The sequence below is a fragment of the Martes martes genome, assembly GCF_963455335.1.
Source record: "Martes martes genome assembly, chromosome: 1".
NCBI classification, from domain to species: Eukaryota; Metazoa; Chordata; class Mammalia; order Carnivora; family Mustelidae; genus Martes; species Martes martes.
Genome location: NC_137888.1, coordinates 25,833,840 through 25,850,727, shown reverse-complemented (window position 1 = coordinate 25,850,727; position 16,888 = coordinate 25,833,840). Strand labels below are relative to the sequence as shown.

Genomic DNA, 16,888 nt, shown 5'->3' with positions numbered 1-16,888 from the left:
TCATCATCACTAGCCATTAGGGAGATTCAAATTAAAACCACGTTGAGATACCACCTTACACCAGTTAGAATGGCCAAAATTAGCAAGATAGGAAACAACATGTGTTGGAGAGGAAGTGGAGAAAGGGGAACCCTCTTACACTGTTGGTGGGAATGCAAGTTGGTGCAGCCACTTTGGAAAACAGTGTGGAGATTCCTTAAGAAATGAAAAATAGAGCTTCCCTATGACCCTGCAATTGCACTACTGGGTATTTACACCAAAGATACAGATGTAGTGAAAACAAAGGGCCATCTGTACCCCAATGTTCATAGCAGCAATAGCCACGGTCGCCAAAATGTGGAAAGAACCAAGATGCCCTTCAACGGATGAATGGATAAGGAAGATGTGGTCCATATACACTATGGAGTATTATGCCTCCATCAGAAAGGATGAATACCCAACTTTTGTAGCAACGTGGACAGGACTGGAAGAGATTATGCTGAGTGAAATAAGTCAAGCAGAGAGAGTCAAGTATCATATGGTTTCACTTATTTGTGGAGCATAAGAAATAACATAGGGGACACGGGGAGATGGAGAGGAGAAAGGAGTTGAGGGAAAGTGGAGGGGGAGATGAACCATGAGAGACTTTGGACTCTGAAAAACCACCTGAGGGTTTTGAAGGGGCGGGGGGTGGGAAGTTGGGTGAGCCTGATAGTGGGTACTATGGAGGGCACGTATTGCATGGAGCACTGGGTGTGGTGCATAAACAATGAATGCTGGTACAGTGAAAAGAAATTTAAAAATAAATAAATAAATAATACAAAGTTGACTACAAAGTTCCAGTAATTAATTGGTGTGGTACTAGCATTAGAATAGACATACAGATCAATTGAATGGAATTGTAAATCCAGACTTATACTTTCCATTTATAGTCAGTTGACTTTCACAAGGGTGTCAAAGCATTTCAATTGACAAAAAAAAAAGTGTTTTTTTAAAAAAGATTTTATTTATTTATTTATTTGATAGACACAGAGAGAGCATGAGCAGGGGAAGGAATGAAGGAGAGGGACAAGGAGACTCTGTGAGGACAGAGCCAGACACAGGGCTAGATCCCGTGACCGAGAGATCACCACCCAAGCCAAAATCAAGAGTGGAATGCCCAATGGACTAAGCCACCCAGGTGCCCCAAAAATAGTCTTTCTAAAAAGAATTCTGAGCCAACTGGTATCTACATGCATAATGATGCAGTTGGACCCTATCTCATATATATATAAACATTAACTCAAAATGGATCACAGAATTAAATATAAAACCTAAAACAATAAGACTCTTAGAAATAAACATAGAAGTAAAACTTAGTGACCTTAGGTTAGACAATGATTTCCGAGATGTGACATCAAAAGCACAAGCAACAAAAAAATAGATAAATTATACTTAATCAAAATGAAAATGTTTTGTGCTTCAAAGTCCAAGAAGAAAAAAAAAAAAAAAAACACTGAATGAGAGAAATAATTGCAAATCATGCATGTCATAGGGACTTGTACTTAGAATATTTAAAAAATCCTTATAAGTCAACAATAAAAGTATAATTAACCCAATTTAAAAATAAAATATTTTGAAGATATTTCTGAATTTATACAAATAGCTAAATAAGTATAAGAAAAGGTACATATAACATCATTACTCATTAGAGAAATGCAAATCAAAACCACAACAAGGTTGTTAGTTCACACACACAGTAGGATGGCTATAATAAAAAAGACAGACAACAACAAGTAAGTGTGGGGCACCTGGGTAGCTCAGTCGCTAAGCATCTGCCTTTGGCTCAGGTCAGGATCCCAGGGACTTGGGATTGAGCCCTGCATCTTGGGCTCCCTGCTCAGCAGGAAGCCTTCTTCTCCCTCTCCCACTCCCTCTGCTTGTCTTTCTGTCAAATAAATAACTAAAATCTTTAGAAAAAAAAAAAAACAAGTAAGTGTTAGTGAGGCTGTGGAATAGTTAGAACCCTCATACAACACTGGTAGAAATTTAAAACTACACAGTCACTTTGGAAAATGGTTAAGAAATTCCTCAAAACTGGGGACGCCTGGGTGGCTCAGTTGGTTGGGCGGCTGCCTTCAGCTCAGGTCATGATCCCGGCGTCCTGGGATCGAGTCCCGCATCGGGCTCCTTGCTCAGCGGGGAGCCTGCTTCTCCCTCTGCCTCTGCCTGCCACTCTGTCTACCTGTGCTCACTCTCTCTGACAAATAAATAAATAAAATCTTAAAAAAAAAAAAAAGAAAAGAAAAAAAATTCCTCAAAACTGAATACAAAACTACCATTTGATCCAGCAATTACACTCCTAAACATATAACCAACTCAACTGAAAACATGTTCACACAAAAACTGGCACAGGAATGTCATAACAGCACTACAGGAATGCACAGGAATGTTACAGTAGCTACTCATGATAACCAGGAAGCTGAAACAGTCCAAAATGCCCATCAGCTGATGAATGGATAAAATGGGCCATATTCACATAATGGAATATTATTCAGTAAGAAAAAGGAGTGAAATACTGACACGTGCTACAACATGGATGACCTTGAAAACTTGATGCTACATGAAAGAAAGTCTGCAGGGTAAGGGAAAATGGAGAGAACTGCCAGTAGGCATGGGCTTTCTCTTTGCTATGATGAAATTAAATGGTAATGATGCTTTCCCAGCTCTGTGAATATACACATTAAAGCATCGGTTTTACATGTGAATTCTACCTCAACAAAGTATTATTTTTAAAGTTTTTAATAAATAAAAGCTGGAAAAAAAAGTGCCCAAAGTCATCAGCCAAAAGGCTGATGAGAAAGCTGGGAAATATAACATTTTTATTCTAAGCCCTCTCTAATAACCACTTTACTATGCTGTAGTCATCTCTAAGAAGTAAATTGGAAAAGATCACCAATAAGATGTACTCCATCCCTAAAATTCCTCAATCCTACGGTTTAGTGCATAGAGGCTGTGTAAGTTTATACCCTACTGATTCAGAACAAAGTGGATACTAGGAAGAACCGATCCCAGTGACTTTAATGTAAAATCAGAATTAAGGGCTAACTCTGAACTCACAGTATGAGGATCATGCCTCCAGAACACAGTGATGAGTAGTTCCTGGTGTAAAAGAAAATATCTCTCCTTTCCCTGGGAAAAAAACTCCCTCCAATAGGTAAGACTGGCCACTATTGATCTAGCTCCTCTATCCCTACCTTAATCACCCGTACCATAGTTTTCAACACTCTGCATGTTATCAGCCTTTGCAAACAAAATTCCCTACCCCATCAAACACTTACACAGTTCCTTATAAAAATATCTCCATGATTCCTGAAAAACTGATTGTTCAATAATCAAGTCAATCAACAGGTCAAGTAGTATAAACCGAGTTGTCCAATTAATGATTTCCAAATGTAAAATCTGTAAGGCACAGATTTCTACAATTCTACAGAACAGAGAACAGATATATGAAAAGCTGTTAAGAAGGGAAGGGCATTCAAATATTCGCAGGCCTCTGCCAGATATTTATTACATATTTATTAATATTCTGTATACTCAGACAGCACAGATGTTTCAGTTCTTAGAATAAAGCAAACATAGAAACAACAATTTTCAGAGTCTGAAGAGACTTTAGAAATTATCCACACCAACCTCCCTATTTTACGGGCTAGAAAAGTGCAGTGCTAAGAAGAAAACAGATATGATTACATATCATAGTTCACTGCAGATGTGGGAACTGAATGCATGTTTTTTGACTCACGGACCAGTTGTCCTCTTGCAGTTTTAGTTCCCATGTCTTCAAAGCAACTGCAAATTGATTAAGAAATTTGCCCCTTTTTAAAAACACAGAGTATGCAAACCATAAGTACAGTCCAGACGAGGAAGTTTCAATCACTCCTCTTGACCCTCTAAATTGCTCCAATACAACCCCAGCACCACAAAGTATGTTTTCCGTTAGTCTCAGACTATTCTCTAAATGTAATACTATGAAGGTAGGTTAACTGTCTCAAAGACAGGATTCACTGGAAGACGAACACTGAGGAATGTCCCCTACCTGGAAACCAAGAACTCAACGTTGTAGATGAATCAAGAGAATAAGAGTTTCTTCACCATTATTCCCTCATACATTTCTCTTCAGTTCCTCTTTGCTGGGGTTTGGGGTTTTGGGTGGTTTTTTTTGTTTGTTTGTTTTTTTAATTTTTTTTAAAGATTTATTTATTTATTTATTTGACAGATCACAAGTGGGCAGAGAGGCAGGCAGAGACAGAGAGAGGGGGAAGCAGGCTCCCCGCTGAGCAGAGAGCCCGATGCGGGGCTCGATCCCAGGACCCTGGGATCATGACCCGAGCTGAAGGCAGAGGCTTTAACCCACTGAGCCACTTAGGTGCCCCCTCTTTGCTGTTTTTAAACTCCTTTCCATTTCCCCTTGCCTTATTTCCATCTCTCTGTTCAAAAAAGCCCAAATATATAGCACAGAGAGTAGGACCATATCAGAGTGAATATTCTATTCTCTTTGCTCCCCTCAGACTCTCCCTATTCTCCCCACCCAAAGTATATGAACAAGTTTTTCGCTCACTGCCTGCTTTTCATTAATTCAATCATTTAAGGTCTTAGAACGTTGTATATAAATACAGTCCTCTCAGAATTTTTCATAAAACAAAATCTAGCAATGGAGCTAAAGAGCATTGACATTCTGATCATCTATTATAACAGTAATATTTTGGTTTTTTTTTTAATTTTAAACAAGCTGCAGTTTGGGAAAGCAATGTGTTTTGTTTATCATGTCAAGTTCTTATGAAAGTATTTGAGTTGGATTTCATCCAAAATCTATAATTCACCATGTAATGCATAATTTTGCTGTCATATGGCTGCAAATTTTGACACTTATTTTGCCAGAAAACACAGGTATGAATATGAAAGAGGCCCCCTCAGAGATTTATTGCTTAATATCCGACTAGTTCCCCAGTCTTTCACTGTCAAAGCTCAGCCATCCATTATTTACCAAGCAGATTTTTTTTTTTTGCCCTTTGTTTCTGCTCAGATTCATTTAAAAATCACCCTTTGAAAGATCCATAGGCTATTTTTAATTGTTGTTAACTGTTTCAAGTCCTTCAATAATAAATGCCATAAACTGTTCTGGATAGAGATTTTCGTAGCATAAAATAAATATAGATGATTTTATAATTCCCTTAAAATGGTCATAGTCGTAAATATTAACAGGAAAATTTTTATTATCCCAACTGTATTACAGTGTCAATAAAAACCACTCCTTCTCTTCCTGCTTATCTGCCTCAAAATTCTTTGTCTCAGGTATACAAGAGTCATTATTGAAAGAAAAATGGGTACTTTTCTGACCTAAGAACTATTAAAATTTAAATAAATCCAAATTTCAGCATTTTCTGGGTTAAATTAGTGCACTACTTCAGTATCTGCAATTCAAATAAGTCCTCTGAGAAATTGGCCTCCACAACCAGTGACGTGCTGCTGAACTGAACAGATCTCCAAAATATCCTAACAGATTTCTTTCTTTCATTGTAGAATTGTTTCCATCTGGTGCTTAGATATTAAACCTGGAATATGTAAAGGCTCTCCCCTCTCACCCTGTTTGACTTCCAAATTCTGGCAAATAATTTGCATTGTCAATGAACTGAGGATTAAAATTTTGAACTTACTGTGCAGTTGTAAGATGTACAATTTAAAGCAATAAATCTTTGAAGTAGTGGATTTTTTTCTTTTCATTTTGAGAAATGGAGATTTGAAGTGTTTGTTGTCTTGTATTTCTGACTCAAACCAACTTTGCTTGAAAAAAAAAAGAATAAAACTTTTCTTGATTTTCTTCCCAAGTCCAGAACGTTGAATTATGAATTTATGAACAGCACTACAGGCCAGTCTTTGTAGGTATATATTCATAACAGAATAGAAGCATCTAAAAACTTCTGTATTTATTTATTTAGATAGCTAGATATTAGAAGTATATATGCAGAAGTTTCTAAGATCCTGGGTCCACGGATGCAAATTTCTTCATGAGAATTTTAAGGATCCTCACAGTAATAAAAAATGTCTGACTTTTAAGACTGTCAACATTTTTTCATAGCATCTTAACTGGAAAGCACAGAGTTACTTCTAAGAAATCTAATTGCTTCCAGAAATGTTTAAACCACTAGGGGAATGTTTATATGAAATGAGCAACAGTCACAGGAGTGAATAAGCCAGTTCTCTGCACTGCATGTTGCAGTGTAAAAGCCTAGGAGCACACACGGAGAGTTATAAGAGAACCATGTGCCACACAATCATTTTGTTCAATCTTTTCTTCTTGTCATTAGTCTTGCAACTTCTACCTTTCGCTCTTCAACTAACAGTGGATCTCACAAGTCTCCCAGCGCACAGTTATCCAGCTCTCTCATCCAAATCCTCCCACTTCATGCCTGTCCTCCCTTCACTGTTCTTTTCTTTTTGATGCCCCATCATACTTTCTTCACATTGTCTCTTATTTAACTGCTTCCTTTTTAAAAAAGATGTTATTTATTTAAGAGAGAGAGTGAGTGAGAGAGAGAGAGCACAAGCCAGGGGGAAAGGCAGCGAGAAAAGCAGACTCCAATGAGCAGGGGGCCCGATGCAGGACCTGATCCCAGGACCCTGGGATCATGACCTGAGCCAAAGGTAGCTGCTTAACAGACTGAGCCACCCAGGTGCCCGCTAACTGCTTCCTTTAATCTCTTTCTCCTAAATCGTATCTGCCTTGATCTCCTGGAACATTTTCTGATGCATTTCTCCATTTCACATCCATTTCATGGCTAGTTAAAAAAAATAATTGAGTTCCTGCACAGCACATGAAACTACTTACCATTTTCTGTTCAGTGTGCTGCTCACATTTAACTTTAAAAAAAATTTTTTTTGAAGAGACATTCAGGAAAGGAACTGATACAACTTTGAGAAGGACAGTTAGTGTTTTGCTGATAAGTATATAACCACTTACCTGATTCTAACAAACATTTGTGGGAATCTTTTTTTTTTTTAAGATTTTATTTATTTATTTGACAGACAGATCACAAGCAGGCAGAGAGGCAGGCAGAGAGAGAAGGGAGGAAGCAGGCTCCCTGCTGAGCAGAGAGCCCGATGCGGGGCTCAATCCCAGGACGCTGGGATCATGACCCGAGCTGAAGGCAGAGGCTTTAACCCACTGAGCCACCCAGGCGCCCCTGTGGGAATCTTTTAAAAGCAATTTGCTTCAACGGGATCTCAGTTGGATCCAGTACCTTGACCCAAAAATCTCAAAACAAAAAGATTCATTAAAATGAGTGAGAATTTTCCATAAAACTTCAAAAAGCCATGCAATGAATTTCTATAGTTGCCTGCCATGCAAACTATTATAGTATAAATTTAGAGCTAATAGAACTAATCTTCTAGGACATGCTAAAAATATTGTATATGCCTTAAAACAAAATCTGAGCAATACCAAAAATACTCATTGCAGTTGGCAACATCTGAGCATTACAGAAAATCACAATGTGTTCTTCGGGCTACACACAACAACAACAACAAATATCGATCCTAATAAGGAATTGATTTAATGGCTCTGTGTCTTCATCTATTTAGAAAGAAGAAAGAAAGAATTTAATTTTATTTAATGAAAAACTGCATTTTCTTTAGCCTCCCTTTTCCCTTCCTCTCCATCTGCCCTCCACTTCACCCTCCCCCCCCTTTAAGATTTCTCATTTGTATTACAGTGGCACAGATTCAGAGGAGGGGTGGAATCTGATATTTCGGGTGGTCTTAATAAAGCCTTAGTCTTTGGCTAACCTCTCTTTAGACTGGAAAGTAGCCAAGAATTTCCAATATTAGGAAGAGTCACTTTGAAAAATTCTGTATGTACATCGAAATGCATGTCAATATACTAGCTCTCATTTAAGAAGCAAAACAGAACGGGGCCTCGTCAGTCAAAGCAACAGCTATTTCTCCCAAACTTAAAACACATCCTTGCATAAGTTATGATTCTTATTTGGTTTTTGTGTTCATTTATTTCAGTTTATTGTTTGACATCTCCCACCAGTTGAGCCAGGAAACTCATGGCCGTGCTTCAAAAAACAACTCCACCCCACATTTATTTTTTAATTTGTTCTGATTCTTTACTCTTTTACACTCACAAAGCTTCATGGAATAAGTGCCCAAAGAAGATAGTATTTGCTTTTTATTTTTGAGTATAGTATTAGAAACCATATGTAAAATCTCCCTTGCAGCTCCTCCTTTTGATTAGAAAATTCTATTAGATTCTTACTTGTTTTGAAAAGTCAGTTGTATATTTTAATTAAAGGAAGAAATAAAAAGTCTTTTTCCCTAAAGCAGGCTTACAAAGAATGGAGAAGTTATTTCTCTCAATAATGACTAAACAAATGAGGTTTTAGTCCCCTAAATTAAGGTAAAGATTAGAAGGAAAAAAATTACCTGTACAGTGAGCATATATTATGATGGACTTTGAAAGTGCCTATCTTTTTGGTACTTGGAAACACATAGTAAAACTATCCACATAGGTTAAAAAAAAATAACATTATTTCAACAAAAATAGCCAAACTGTTGCCAGACAACAAAGTGGCAAATTCATCTTGGCTCATTGGTGCATGTCTTGACTTTCCAAATGAAACTTCGCATCAAAGGAAAAGTTTGAGCACCTTCCTATAAGATCAATTAAAACTAAACTACAAAGATACAGCTTTTTTTTTAAGATTTTAATAATTTTTTCTGATAGAGAGAACACAAGCAGGGGGAGTGGGAGAGAGAGAAGCAGGCTCCCCATCAAGCAGGGAGCCTGATGTAGAGCTAGATCCCAGGACCCTGGGATCATGACCTGAGCTGAAAGCAGATGCTTAATGACTAAGCCACCCAGGCACCCAACTGATAGAACTTTTAAGAGTTACAAATTCCCACCATTCTAATCTCTCCAACTCTTAAGAGCAATCTTATTTTGTTTGATTGCAGCTGAATCAGAAGAAAGGAGATATTTAATAAAATGTAGAGTTTGTAATACAACACTGGTTTACTTTATTAAGCAGTTTTCTCTAAAAAGAATGTCAAAACTTTGTAAACTTGATCAGACTGGTACTGGAAAATGTAAACAACACTACAAAATAATGATGAGAACCTTTTATCCAGGTTAGCACAAACAGATAAGCCTTGCTTTTAAGTGAAAAATTCCATGGAAACTGATGTACAAAAGAAGGGAGTATTACAAACTCACACTAGAGAGGTCATTGGCAGAGATCAACTTCATAGTATTTAGTGTATCTACCCTAGAACGAAATAGGGCTAAGCTGATTGAACAGGGATTTGAGCCTACAAAGGAGTAAGTCCAGGTATTACAGATTGATGTTTAAAGAACTACATTATTTATTTTCAACATTCTTCTTTTATTTTTTGAGTTCTCAAATAACTTATAGAAGAAATCCATAACCCTAACTATCTTCAAAATGATAATGTACAAGAAATCCCCCAAATAATCAATCCTCTTTGAATGTGCCTTCATTCCACAAGAATGTAAGAATTAGACTTCTCCAGAAAGTGAGAAACCTATTTTCAATGATGATGACTTTTCTTTGTTTTCTTTTTTTTAAATATTGTATTTATTTATTTGACATAGAGACAGCACGAGTAGGGCGGGAGGAGTAAGAGGAGAGGGAAAAGCAGGCTCCCCACGGAGCAGAGAGCCTGTTGCAGGACTTGATCTCAGGATAATAGCCTGAGCCAAAGGCAGATGCTTCACAGACTGAGCCACCCAGGCACCCCAACTTTTCTTTACTTCCAATTGAGAAATGAACAAAGAACTAACTTTGAATTTTAAGTTTTACAAATGTACATTTGAAGATACCACTTTATCCTGAGAATATTTAGAAGAATGCTAATAGTTAATAGTGACTAACACTGACTCTGTTTCAATATGTTAGATAGAGCACATGTATCTAATTACAATATTTTCTGAAGCCCTACTAAAACTACAGTAAATAATTTTAATATTTTTAAAAACACTTTATTGAGCAATAATTGACATACAAAAAGCTGCACATATTTAGTGTATACTACTTTAGGATTTTGAAGACAAGCATAAATAACCATGAAGACATCACCTTAGTCAATCTCATAAACATATCATCACCTCCAAAAGCTTCTCCCCACCCTACTTATTTATTTGTGTGTGCATATGTGTGATAAGAAGATGTAATATCAGGGAAATGCAAATCAAAACCATAATGAAATATCACCTCTTACCCAGTAGTATGACTTTTATCAAAATAATAAGTGTTGGTAAGGATGTGGTGAAAGGGGACTCTTGTACACTACTGATAGTTATAAAAATTGGTATAGCCTTTATGGAAAACAGTATGAATGTTTCCTCAGAAAAATGAAAAAATGAACTACTATATGATCCATCACTCCTATTTGTTTGAGTGTAATCAAAGGAATAAAATCATTATCTCAAGGGACACCTGGGTGGCTCAGTTGGTTGAGCGGCTGCCTTTGGCTCGGGTCGTGATCCCAGGGTCCTGGGATCGAGTCCCACATCGGGCTCCTTGCTCAGCAGGGAGCCTGCTTCTCCCTCTGCCTCTGCCTGCCTCTCTGTCTGCCTGTGCTCACTCTCTCTGACAAATAAATAAATAAAATCTTAAAAAAAAAAATCATTATCTCAAGATATCTACACAACCATGTTCCTTACAGCATTATTCACAGTAGACCTTTGGAAGCAACCTATGTAGCCATCAATGGATGACTGGCTAAAGAAAATGTGATATGTTTATACAGTGTGATATTATTCTGCCTTAAAAATGGAAGAAAATCCTGACATTTGTGACAAATGGATGAAACTTAAGGATATTATGCTAAGTGAAATAAGCCAGAGAGAGAAAGACAAATAGTGCATGATCTCACTTATATGTGAAATCAAAAGTAATCAAACTCATAGAAGCAGAGAGTAAAATGGTAGTTATCAAGGGTTAGGGATGTGGGGGAAATGGAGAGATGTTGGTCAAAGTGTACAAACTCTTAGCTATAAGACAAATAAGTTCTAGAAATCCAATGTACAGCATGGACACTATAGTTATGTGATAATGTATTGTATATTTGAAATTTGTTAAGATTTCTTATCTAAAAAAGGGAAGTAACTGTATGAGGTGATGGATATGTTAATTAGTTTGATTATAGTAATCACTTTACAGTATATACCTATATCAAATTACATTGGATATCTTAAATATGTACAGCATAAGTTAATAATATCTCTATAAAACTGGAAAAACATATATCACACATTCAAAAAACAGGAAAATATGACTCAAAATGAGAAAACAAATCAATCAATATAAATTAAACCAGAGCCACTACAGGTGTTAGAATTAGCAGACAAGTACATTAGAAATGTTACTATAGATATATTCCAAGTATCCAAAAGTTAAGACATGGAAGATTTTTTTTTAAACCCAAATCAAACTTCAAAAATAAAAACTACATTGTCCAAGGTGAAAAATCTCTGAATCAGATTAATGGTAATTATAAGGAGAAAAAGAGTAGTGAAATTAAAGAGAAAATAACAGAAACCATCCAAAATGAAACATGGATAGAAAAACAAAATAACCTCCCTCCCTCCAAAAAAATGAATATATAGCATCATTGTGAACTGTGAAACAACTTGAAGCAACCCAAAATATATGTACTTAGAGTCTTGTATGGAGAAAAGAACCCGGAGGGAAAGCAAAAAATATTTGAAGACATAACCTCTAAAATGTTCCAAATGTGATGAGAACTATAAATCTCCAGTCCAAAGAACTCAGTGAACAAGAAACAAAGAGGGACGTCCAGGTGGCTCAGTAGGTTAAGTGGTCTGCCTTCAGCTCAGGTCAGCATCTCAGGATCCTGAGATGGGATCCAAGTAGGGCCCAGGGCTGAGCAGGGAATCTGTTTCTCCCTCTCCTGTTGCCCCTCCCCCCACCATGCTTGTATACTCTCTCACTCTCAGATAAATAAATAAAATATTAAAAAAAAAAAAAAAAGGAAAGAAAGAAAAATAGGGCACCTGGGTGGCTCAGTTGGTTAAGCAACTGCCTTCGGCTCAGGTCATGGTACCGGAGTCCTGGGATCGAGTCCCACATCGGGCTCCCGGCTTCATGGGGAGTCTGCTTCTCCCTCTGACCTCCCCTCTCATGCTCTCTCTCTGTCTCTCTTTCAAAATAAATAAATAAAAATTTTTATAAAAAAAGAAAAAAAGAAAAGAAAAAGAAACAAAGAAAACCACACCAGGGTACATCATAATAAAATTGCTTAAAATCAGTGATAAAGACAAAGTCTTAAAAGCAGCCCCTAAAAAATTAAACATCTAATAGTCAGACAAAAAGATCTGAAAATGACAGATTTCTAGGTGGATACAATGTAAGAAGCAACACAATGGAGCAGTATGTCTAAAGTACTAAGAGGGGAAAAAAAGATGTCAAAGAAAAAAAAAAAACTGTAGGGGCTTCTGGGTGGCTCAGTCAGTTAAGCATCTGCATCAGCTCAGGTCATGATCCCAGGGTCCTGAGATTGAGTCCCCTGCTCAGCAGGGAGTCTGCTTCTCCCTCTGCCTCTCCCCACCCTTGCTTGTGCTCTCTTTCTCCTTTCAAATAATTAATTTTTTTAAACTATAGAATTTTATGCCTAAAGAAAACATCTTTGAAAAACGAAGTCAAAATATTTTCTCAGACATATAAAAGCAACAAGAATTTATCATCAACATACAAAAATAAAAAGTTTACATTGAAACACTCTCTAATATTTAAAAACTAAAACACTATTAAATAATCCATGGCTCTAAAAAAAGGGTAGAAAGAAAACTAGAATGTATTTTGAACAGAATAAAAATACAAACACAATTATTATGGGTTACATTGTACTCCCCCCTCCAAAATTATGTTCAAGTTCTAAACCCCAAGAATCTCAGAATGTACATGAACTTATTTGAAAAGGAAGTCATTACAGGTATAATTAGTTAATTCAAGATGAGGTAATACTGGATAAGGTGAGCCCTAATCTAACATGACTGGTGCTCTTACTAGAAGGGAAAGACACATACAGCAAGAACATGAGATGCTGACAGACACAGAGATCAGTACAATGCACCTTCAAGCCAAGGTACACCAAAGATTACTGCTACCATGAAAAGCCAGGAAGGGTCAAGGAAGATTGTACCAAGGTCCCAGAGGGAGCATGGCCCTGCTGACACCTTGATTCAGGGCTTCTGGTCTCCAGAACTGTGCGAGAATGAAATTTCTATTGTTTAAAGCCACCCAGTTTATAACACTTTGGTATGACATTAATTTTTTTTAAACTGTAGATCAATGTAACATATCAAAATCAATGTAACATATCAAAACATGCGGGATACCACTGAAAAAACAGTAATTAGGTAGAAATTTAAAGCACTTAATATGTACACTGGAAAATAAGAATCAACTCAAGTCAATGACATCAGCTTTCAAAGTAGAAAGAAGAAATAAAATATCAAAGCATAAATTATCTAGAAGTCAGAAAATTAAAAAAAAAATGAAACCAAAAAGTGGTTCTTTAATAACATCAATAAAATTGACATACATTGTAGTCAGACTACTAGGAAAGAAATAAAATAAAAGAGAGGTGACACTAATTACCAAACTCAGTAATGAGGACAGTAACAGAACTAGAGATTCTATGAATATTTAAAAGATACGAAGAGAATATTGTGAACACATTTATGACAATAAATTCAACAACTTAGATGAAATGGACAAATTCCTTGAAAGATACAACTACTAACACCTACACAAGAAATGAAAATTTTATCTACGAAAAATACTTCATTGTAGTTAACTTTTCCCCACACACAAAAAATCCAGATACAAATAGCTTGACAGACCATTTCTCTCAGAATGCAAGAAAAAAATAATACCAATTCTGCACATATGCTTCCAAAAAATGAAAGTTAACTAAATAATTCACAAATAATTCTCTAATGCCAGAAGCACCGTGACATCAAACCCAGACAGGGACAGCCGTGCTTTCCCGCTCACATGGCAGCCTTTGGTGCCCCCGCCACCTCTGCCATGCCTGATATCATGCTCTTCAGCAGGCAGCTTGCATCAGCAGCTGTCTCAGCACGTGGCCGACTGGCTGGGCCTAGACCTGGGCAAAGTCGTCACCAAGAAGTTCAGCATCCAGTAGACCAAAGGTGAGATCAGTGAAAGCAGGAAGGGCGAAGATGTCTAGAACACCCAGAGTGGCTGTGGACAAATCAACAACATGATGGAACTCCTCGTCCTCATCAACGACTGCATCATCATCCAGGTTGACTGCTGTGATCCGGTTTTCCATACTCTTGACAAGATAAAAAGGATAAGAGTCACCCTCCGATTTCTGTGAAACTCGTGGCCACTATGCTTTTGCTGGGGCAGATCACATTATCACCATGGACCTGCACGACTTTAAGATCCAGGGATTCTTTGAGATTCCAGTGGATAATTTGTCCACGGAGCCTGCAGTCCTGCAGTGGATTCAGGAGAGCACTGCTGAGAGGAGGAACTGTATTATTGTTTACCCAATGTCGGGGGAGCTAAAAGCGTCACATCAATTGCAGTGAATGTGGGTGAATGTGGAATTTGCCTTGATTCACAAAGAGAGTTAGAAGGCAAATGAAGTGGACCAGATGGTTCTGGCGGGCCACATGAAGGACCGCACGGCTGTCCTTGTGGAGGACGTGGCTGGCACGTGTGGCACCATCTGCCATGCTGCTGACAAGCTACTCCCGGTAGCCACCAAAGTTTATGCTATTCTTACCCATGGGATCTCTTCTCTAGGCCAGCTATTTCCAGCATAAATAATGCTGCTTTTGAGGCTATTGTCACAAACACCATTCCACAAGGGGACGAAATGAGACACTGTTCCAAGATTCAGGTTACTGATATCTCTATGATCATGGCAGAGGCAATCCCAAGGACACACAACAGTGAATCCGTGTTCTGCCTGTTCGGCTACACCCTCCTATAGATCCCAGATGTGAAATGTAGAGCAAACCTTCTCTGGCTTCTGAATTGCATGAGTTTGTCTGACTTTTTAGTTTTAGGACTCAGCAGTTGGAGGATAAGGCGAAAGCATCTGATTTTTGTATACTCCAGGATCCACTGTTTCCCCCTTCTCAAGCTCAAGATCATTTATTTCCAGTTTGGGGAGAGGGTAATGGTTATTTGATCTTTCATTAGTGAGAATGAGTCATCATTCTGACCTGTTCTGATAGGTGACCTTTTTCTTTGGTTTATCAGTACTTTGAGGTCACAACTTGCAAGTATATAATTCCACTGCAGAAGTCCATAGTTTATATATTTTGAGGGCGCCAAGGTGATTTCGGATTAAAGCCTTCTATGTAAATAATGATAATGTCAATGGACATTTGGGTAAAACTCTACATATAGAATTAGCCTTTATTTCTGAGAGAACTTTAGAAAATTGATAATACCCTGAATTTTGAATTTTTTTTTTTTTTTTTTTTTTAGGAAGCAGGTTTCAAATAAGTGATTGTGTTATTGGGCTTAATTTGACCAAATTTTATGTAGCTTAAGATAGCCACTGACATGTTTACTTTCTGATAAAAATTAGGCACTTCAGAGGCAACACAGTTCAGTTTTTTTTTTATTGCCACTTCTGAAAAATATGTTATAACTATCACTTACCTGAAATGACTTGTTCTAATATTCCAAAATTATGTTCAACAATGTATCTGACTGAGAAAGTGTTTGGAGACAGACTGCAGGCCCACTGGTTGCCCTCACACTGTGCTCTGCAATCCCAAGCAGAAGCTCTTTGAGCAGCTCCTCCTGTCCTGCCATCTTGTTTCAATGTCTATTCTTAGCTCTAGCTTTTACTTTGCCTTTTTTCCAATAATTTCATGTTGTGGATTTCCACCCAAACAAAGACTCTCACAAGTCCTCTCAAGTTTACTAGTCTGATCATTACTTTGTTTCTGACATAATAAAAAGGTGAATTTTTGTGAGTGCCCCCAAATTCACATTTAAACACTATTTCCTTATTTTTTATTTAATATTCTTTTGCATTTCGTAATCAGAAGTAGCAAGTCTCCTAGGCAACTGATTATTTTAACGTTTTAAAACTGTTAGATGAAAAATATGGGTAAGAAAGGCCTACGAAAAAAGTATAATTTAGTAAGCATTAATTTTTCCTCCATTAAGATAATGTTCAAATGATGGCCAAGAGTAATCATGGAGGCGAAGATTGCTTTATTAATAAGATGGCCCTTGACAACTTCCTCCTCAGTGAGGTGCCTACTGCCTGTAGCAGAAGGCAAGTGCTAATTCCCTGTGAGTTCTGTCATATCCACATTGGCTCTGAATTCTTCAGCCCCCAAAGAAGAAAATTTGCCTGCACAGACAAAGCCTTGGAATATTAATAATCTCTAGCTTCTGCTGAATTGTGAAACTTGAATAGAGGAAAATCTCTGACCTAAATTCAATGGGCAGAAAAATCAAATCTTTAAGTCACTAACAAACTTGAACAGCCATCTTTAAGGTTTCAAACTTCACTATAGCAGAGATTGAAGTTAAAAAGTACCACTTTGGTCACTGTAAAAATGAGCACTTTTCTGTACCTTAAAATTACTTTTGAAAAAAAAAAAATGGTATTGTAGCCTGGTAGAGTCAGCTATGCAATACAGATTAACTACATCTAGCAAGAGTTGACATGAGTATGTAAAGAGTTTATTTAGATTATGTAATTTTTAGTTTTGATGAATGAGTGTTATCTATTTCTTGGGATTTCTATGCATAGGCAACTGAAAATGTAGTTATAAATGTGCATAGGTAGATAGCCTTCACATACATGTTCCTATGAC

The 16,888-nt window shown here is 37.2% G+C and overlaps 1 pseudogene across 1 annotated transcript; it reads left to right on the top strand.

Moving 5' to 3' along the window:
* Nucleotides 1-14,093: 14,093 nt before the first annotated feature.
* Nucleotides 14,094-15,033, top strand: LOC308355681 (ribose-phosphate pyrophosphokinase 2-like; annotated as a pseudogene). Its single transcript has one exon. The product of its transcript is annotated as a ribose-phosphate pyrophosphokinase 2-like (transcript).
* The last annotated feature ends 1,855 nt before the right edge of the window (nt 15,034-16,888 follow it).